Raw genomic sequence first — 6,535 nt, forward strand, 5'->3', positions numbered from 1 at the left:
TAGGCTGTAGATTAATGCATCTGGAAGCCAGGGAAGGTGATTGCCTAAGGGCCAGCCTAGAGACTTGTTTGCCACCAGCATGAGAGTTCTACAGAGACATGAAAAAGACCTGAATGAGGTTCTGGGGATGGGAAAGCAAGGGTCAGTGTGACAGATGCTGTGGAGGTCAGCATCATAGGAACTGATGTGGCAGGAGATATGGGTCAGGCTTGGTTAATCGTGTAGAGAAGCCCACTGAGACAACTAGTAAGAGGAAAAGAAATTTTCTGTAAGAGCAGAAATGAAGCAGAGCCAGGCTTCATGAGAACGAGGTTGGGATCTGAGAATCATTAGGATCAAAAGAGGCAACTCTTTGCATGTGTGTGTGGGGGGGCGGGGGGGGGGGAGTCTACATATCTCCTTCCTGTGACTCTGCCCTATGCTCCATGGTTCCAGGTTTCTGCTCCCTGTGACTTCATCTTGCAGTGATCCAGCATTGCCATGACCAATTCTGACCCCTCATCTCTGTGGCTTGGAAGCTCCCAGGCTCCACACTTTTGAACACAGGTTAGGGTCTTGACATTGGAATACTTGGCCAGCATCGAGCCACATGTGCATTGGGTCATGTGTCTAGTCTTAGCTGAGATCACCTAGGGCTCCCCTTCCAGAGCTTTGGCAAAGCACATTAGGTCAGAAGTTGAATGACATGTCTCATAGAGATGCCAGAGAGAAGCAGTCAAAGACAACAGCAGGGACAGTCCATTCTTACTAGAAAATGTTGCTGTATTTCACTGGAAGGAAAGCATGAGGAGGACCATTTGATGAAGTTCAACACCAGATCATAATTTAAAAAGAATCTATACCAGATATTATTGTCATGGGAAAATGTTAAAATTCCTTTAAAACTAGAAATATAGAAAGGATTGTCACAATTACCACTTCTATCAATGTTATATTGGTGATGCTAGCCAATGCAGTAAGAGAAGAAAAAATGTATTTAAAAAATGTATAAAAAAACAGTGAAATCAAACTTTCATTACACAGGTGATATTGTCTAATAGAAAACCAAAAATAATCTATAGACAAATTATTGTAGTAAGAGATTATATGAAAAAAAATTTAATTACATTTCTATATACCAACAGCAGTTAGAAAACATAATCTTAAGGGGCACCTAGGTGGCTCAGTTGGTTAAGCACCGGAATCTTGATTTGGGCTCAGGTCATGATCCAAGGATCGTGCCATCCAGCCCCGTGTGGGGCTCTGCACTGATAGCATGGAGCCTGCTTGGGATTCTCTGTCTCCTTCTCTCTCTGCCCCTCCCCCAGTTGCATGCTCTCTCTCACTCTCAAATAAATAAACATTAAAAGAATGAGGTCCGTTTTCCCCAAATTGACTATAGAATCAATGTAATTCTAAGTAGAATTCCAAAAGTGTCTTTTTTGAGGAACTTGACAAGTGGATTCTGAAATGTATCTGGAAATGCAAAAGCCTAAGAAGAGTCAAGTAGCCAAGACATAGGGAGAAGGCGAATGAAGGATCTGCTTTACCAGGTATCAACATTTATTATAAAGTTACTATAACTAAAACAGTGTGGTGTGGGCAGAAGAATAATGGAACAGATAGCCCAGAAACAGCCTCAGAAGAGCATGAAACCTTTACATATGACGAAGGTGATGTTGAAGACTATATTAGTTTCCTGTTGCTGCTGCAACCATTTGCCACACATTTAGTGGCTTAAAGCAACACAAATTCATTGTCAGTTCTGGAGGCCAGAATTCTAAATATGTCCACAAGGCTGTGTTCCTTTTGGAGGCTCTAGGGCAGAATGTGTTGTTATGCCTTTTCTAGCTTCTAGAGGCTACCACATTGCAATCCCATGGCTCATGCTCCTTTCCTCTTTCTTCAAAGTGCATCATCAATGCCTACTAAGTCTACGCCTCACTCTTATGAGGACCCTTCTGACTACATCAGGCTCACCGACACAATCCAAGATCACCTCGCCTTCTCAAGATCCTTAATCATAGCTGCCTATTTCCTTCTGCCATATAAAAGAACATTTGCAAGTTCCAAGGACTAGGAAGTGGACATCTCTGAGGAACCATTATTCAGCTTATCACAAAGACTGACAGAGAAGGGTCAGAAATGGTGCTGGGATAATTGGTTGTTCACATGGGAAAAATGAAATTGATATTTTTAACATAAAATCAATTCCAAATAGATCATGCACTTACATGTGAAAAGGAAAGTTCAATATTTTTAAAATACAGAAGAATGTCTTTATCAACTTCGGTAGAGAAGGATTTACAGACATACCTCATCATAGGGTGTGCCTTGTTTTATTGCACTTTGCAGAAATTGAGGGTTTTTTTGCAACTTGAAACGTTGTGGCATCCCTGCATCCAGCAAGTCTATTGGAACCATTTTCCCAGCAGCATTTTCTTACTTTGTGTCTGTGTCACATTTTAGTATTTCTCACCATATTTCACATTTTTTCATTATTATATTATGATGATCTGTGATCAATGATCTTTGATGTTGTTATAATCATTTGGGGGTGCCACAACTGTGTCCATCTTAAGGCAGCGAGTTTAAATCATAGATGTGTATTTTCTGACTACTCTACTAGCTATTCCACCCCCTCCCTCTGCCCCAGGTTCCTATTCTTTGAGACACAGCAATATTGAAATTAGGCCATTAGGGGCAGCTGGGTGGCTCTGTTGGTTGAGCATCCAACTCTTGATTTTGGCTCAGGTCATGATCCCAGGGTTGTTCGATCGAGCCCTGCATCAGGCTCCACATGGGGCCTGCTTAAGATTTTCTCTCTCTCTCTCTCTCTCTCTCTCTCTCTCTCTCTCTCTCAAAAAAAAAAAATGAGAAAAACAAAAATAACTTATCCCAATTAATAACTCTACTATGGCCTCTAAGTGTCCAAGTGAAAGGAAGAGTCACCGTCTCTCACTTTAAATCCAAAGCTAGAAATGATTCAGCTTAGCAAGGAAGGCATGTCGAAAGCTGAGGTAGGCTGAAAGCTAGGCCTCTTGCACCAAATAGTTAGCCAGGTTGTGAATAAAAAGGGAAAATTTGCAAAGGAAATTAAAAGTGCTACTGCAGTGAATACATAAATGATAAGAAGGCCAAACAGCCTTATTTCTGCCATGGAGAAGGTTTTAGTGGTCCAGGTAGAAGATCAAACCAGTCACAACATTCCCCTAAGCCAAAGCCTAATCCAGAGCAAGGCCCCAACTCACCTCAATTCTGTGAGGACTGAGAAAGGTGAAGAAGCTGCAGAAGGAAAGTTGGAAGCCAGCAGAGGTTGGTTCATGATGTTTAAGGAAAGAGGCCATCTGCATAGCATAAAAGTGCAAAGTGAAGCAGCCAGTACTGATGCAGGAGCTGGAGCAAGTTCTCCAGACGATCTAGGTAAGATAATAAAGACGGGTGCACTCAACAACAGGTTTTCCTGTAGAGGAAACAGCCTTATATTGGAAGAAGATGCCTTCTAGGACTTTCAGAGCTAGGGAGAAGTCAATGCCTGGCTTCAAATCCTCAAAGAACAGGCTGACTCTTTTCATAGACATTAATGCAGCTGCTGACTTTGAGTTGAAGCCAATGCTCATTTGCCTTTTTGAAAACCCTAGGGCGCTTAAGAAGTATGTTAAATCTACTCTGTTTGTGCTCTGTAAATGAAAGAACAAAGCCTGGTGACAGCACAGCTGTTTACAAGAGGCTTTCCTGAATGATTTTTTTTTTAATTTTTTTTAACGTTTATTTATTTTTGAGACAGAGAGAGACAGAGCATGAACGGGGGAGGGTCAGAGAGAGGGAGACACAGAATTTGAAACAGGCTCCGGGCTCTGAGCTGTCAGCACAGAGCCCGACACGGGGCTCGAACTCACGGACGGCGAGATCACGACCTGAGCTGAAGTCGGCCGCCTAACCGACTGAGCCACCCAGGCGCCCCAAGGCTTTCCTGAATGTTTTAAGCCCACTGTTGAGACCTATTGCTCAGAAAAAGGGATTCCTTAAAAAATATTACTGCTCACTGACAATGCACCAGCTCACCCAAGGGCTCTGATGATGTATGCTGAGATTAATGTTTTTGTGCCTGCTAATACAGCATCCATTCTGCAGCCCATGGACAAAGAAGTAATTTCAACTTTCAGGTCTTATTATTTAAGAAACATATTTTGTAAGGCTGTAGCTGCCATCCATAGTGACTCCTCCAATAGATCTGGGCAGAGTAAATTGAAAACCTTCGGGAAAGGAGTCACCATTTCAGATGCCATTAAAAATATTCGTGATTCATGGGAAACTGTCGAAATATCAACATTCACGGGACTTGGAAGACGTGTATTCCAGTCCTCATGGTCAAGACTTCTGTGGAGGAAGTAACTGCAGAGGTGGTGGAAATAGCAAGAGAACTGGAATCAGAAGTGGAGCCTGAAGATGGGACTGAATGGTTGCAACCTCATGACGGAACTCCAACAAATATGGAGTCGCTCCTCATGGATGAGCAGAGCAAGTGGTCTCTTGAGATGGAATCTACTCCTGGGGAAGTTGCTGTGAGATTGTTGAAATGATGATAAAAGATTTAGAATATTCCATAAACTTAGTTGATAAAGCAGCAGCAAGTTCTGGGAGAACTGACTCCAATTTTGAAAAGCATCAGACTGCGGGTAAAATGCTATCAAACAGGCATCACCTGCTACAGAGAAATTGTGAAAGGAAGAGTCAATAAATGCAACAAATTTTACTGTTGTCTTATTTTAAGAAATTGCCATGTTGCCCAGCCTTCAGCAACCAGCACCCTGGTCAGTCAGCAGCCATCAACAGGGAGACAGGACCCTCTACCAGCAAAAAAATTATGATATGCTGAAAGCAAGTCTAAAGTATTAATTAAGGGGTGTACATTTTTAAGATTTAATGCTATTGCGCACTTAAGAGACTATGGTATAGTATAAATATATATTTTACATGCATTGGGAACCCAAAAACTTCATTTGACCCACTTTATTGTGGTGGTCTAGAACTGAACTCTCAATATCTCCAAAGTATGCCTGTATTAAACAATATAAAATAGTTCTAATCATAATAAATGCAACTACATTAAAATTAAGCACTTCTATTAGAAAACACTGTAAAGAAAGTGAAAAGTCCAGCCCCAAACTGGGAGTATGTATGTATATGTGTATATATATATATATGTATGGCATAGAACTTATTTAAGAAAACAAATTTTAAATAAAACCAGAGATTTTTTTTTAGAAAGATGAAGAAATGACATTTTATATCCACAAAATTAGAAAAACATTTAAAATCAGATAATTCGAAGTGTTGGGGAAAACATGGGACAATGGGGGGCAACTTTAACTGCAGGTGGAAGTATAAATTGGTACAACCATGTTGGAAAACATTCAAAGGCATTTGGAAAACCACTCTGGAAAATTCAGTATTTTGTAAAACCCAGTATGTGCACATCCCATGATCAGGAGAGTCCACTCCTAGGGATACACCGTAGAGAAACTCTTGCACAGGTGAACAAGGAGATATTTGCAAGATGGACCACAATAGCATTCTTTGAGAAAAAAAAAATACTGAGAACAAGCCTTATTTCCATGGATGTGCGAAAGCACAAGTGTGAAAACTCCATGTAATAGAATATTATCCAGCTGTGGGAATGGACCTACACCTATCTACAGCAATAAAGATGAATCCTAGAAGCAAACAATGAGTGAAAAAAAGAAAGCCTCAGAAGACAACAAAAACACTGTAAGACACTATTTTTATTAACCTCCATGACAAGCAAAACTGAGCAACCTGTTGTTTAGAGATAGACTCATACTAGGTGACAGTTTTTTAAAGCATGAGAATGTAACAGTAGTTCTCTCTAAGGGAGCAGTTCACTTAACAAGGAGCATGCTACACCAAAGCAGGGCTCATGTTCTACTTTGGGATAGCTTTACAAGTATTCATTTTATTATCATAACGTACATATACATTATATATTCTTAAAGTCCTGGTTCATTAAAATCAAGTGCTTATGTTAAGCTAAAGACATCACTGATAGGAAAGCCAGCAACTGAGAGAATAGATTCACCATGCATTTGTCTGACACAAGAGCACCGACGGATCACCAAGAAGAGGACAAACACCTCAATTAGAAAATGGGTAACGGACCAGAGGCACTTCATAAAGAGGGTATCCAGATGGCTAATAAGCACATGAAAAAGTGTTCAACCTCATCACTCATGGGGAAAATGCAAATTAAAACCTCAGTGAGTTACCACTACCTACCCGACTGGGCAGCTAACATTTAAAGACTGACAGTATTAAGTTCTGACAAGGATAGTATAGCACCCAGAAATAGTCTTTAATAGACTGGGGCAGGAAGGGATGCCTGGGAGGCTCAGTTGGTTAAACATGCAACTCTTGACTTCAGCTCAGGTCATGATCTCACGATTCGTGGGATCGAGCCCCACATAGGGCTCTGTGCTCACAGCGTGGAGTCTGCTTGTGATTCTCTCTCCCTCTCTCTCTGCCCCTCCCACACTCG

At 41.1% G+C, this 6,535-nt stretch overlaps 1 pseudogene; it reads left to right on the forward strand.

Moving 5' to 3' along the window:
• Positions 1-2,895: 2,895 nt before the first annotated feature.
• On the forward strand, positions 2,896-4,899 carry LOC121037520 (tigger transposable element-derived protein 1-like; annotated as a pseudogene).
• The last annotated feature ends 1,636 nt before the right edge of the window (positions 4,900-6,535 follow it).

This window comes from Herpailurus yagouaroundi, unplaced genomic scaffold, assembly GCF_014898765.1.
Source record: "Herpailurus yagouaroundi ecotype Mexico unplaced genomic scaffold, PumYag 163, whole genome shotgun sequence".
NCBI lineage: Eukaryota > Metazoa > Chordata > Mammalia > Carnivora > Felidae > Herpailurus > Herpailurus yagouaroundi.